We start from the raw sequence: 403 nt of genomic DNA, 5'->3' as shown, positions 1-403 counted from the left end.
ATAATACATACACAACACATGTATATTGTGTTATAAAACATATTTCATGTACACATGTTCTATACATAAACACACACACACACACACACACACAAGATAATTTCTCATGTGCCAGCTGCAATTTAAAGAGTTGCAGAAGATAAATGGTTTCAGAATTGGTCACACACACACACACACACACTTTCTCATATATGTATGCATGTGTGTATATATTATATGAATTTGTGTATAATGACGAGAAATGGAAATGTGCCAATGCATGGAATTGGTCAATATTTCAAGAAAGTAACTATTGAGAGAGAAGGAGAGATGAGTGAGGGGGGTGGGGAGAAAGAGAGAGAATTATGAAGAAGGGGTGAGAGAAGGGAAGGGGGGCGAGATGTTTTGGCAAGACATTTTCTCT

At 37.0% G+C, this 403-nt stretch overlaps 1 protein-coding gene across 1 annotated transcript in view; it reads right to left on the bottom strand.

Moving 5' to 3' along the window:
* Positions 1-403, bottom strand: part of LOC106871381 (ral guanine nucleotide dissociation stimulator) — a 91642-nt gene that overhangs the window by 17437 nt on the left and 73802 nt on the right. The window lies entirely within an intron of this gene.

This window comes from Octopus bimaculoides, chromosome 18 (genome assembly GCF_001194135.2).
Source record: "Octopus bimaculoides isolate UCB-OBI-ISO-001 chromosome 18, ASM119413v2, whole genome shotgun sequence".
Taxonomy (NCBI): domain Eukaryota; kingdom Metazoa; phylum Mollusca; class Cephalopoda; order Octopoda; family Octopodidae; genus Octopus; species Octopus bimaculoides.
This window is presented reverse-complemented; position numbering and strand designations above follow the sequence as displayed.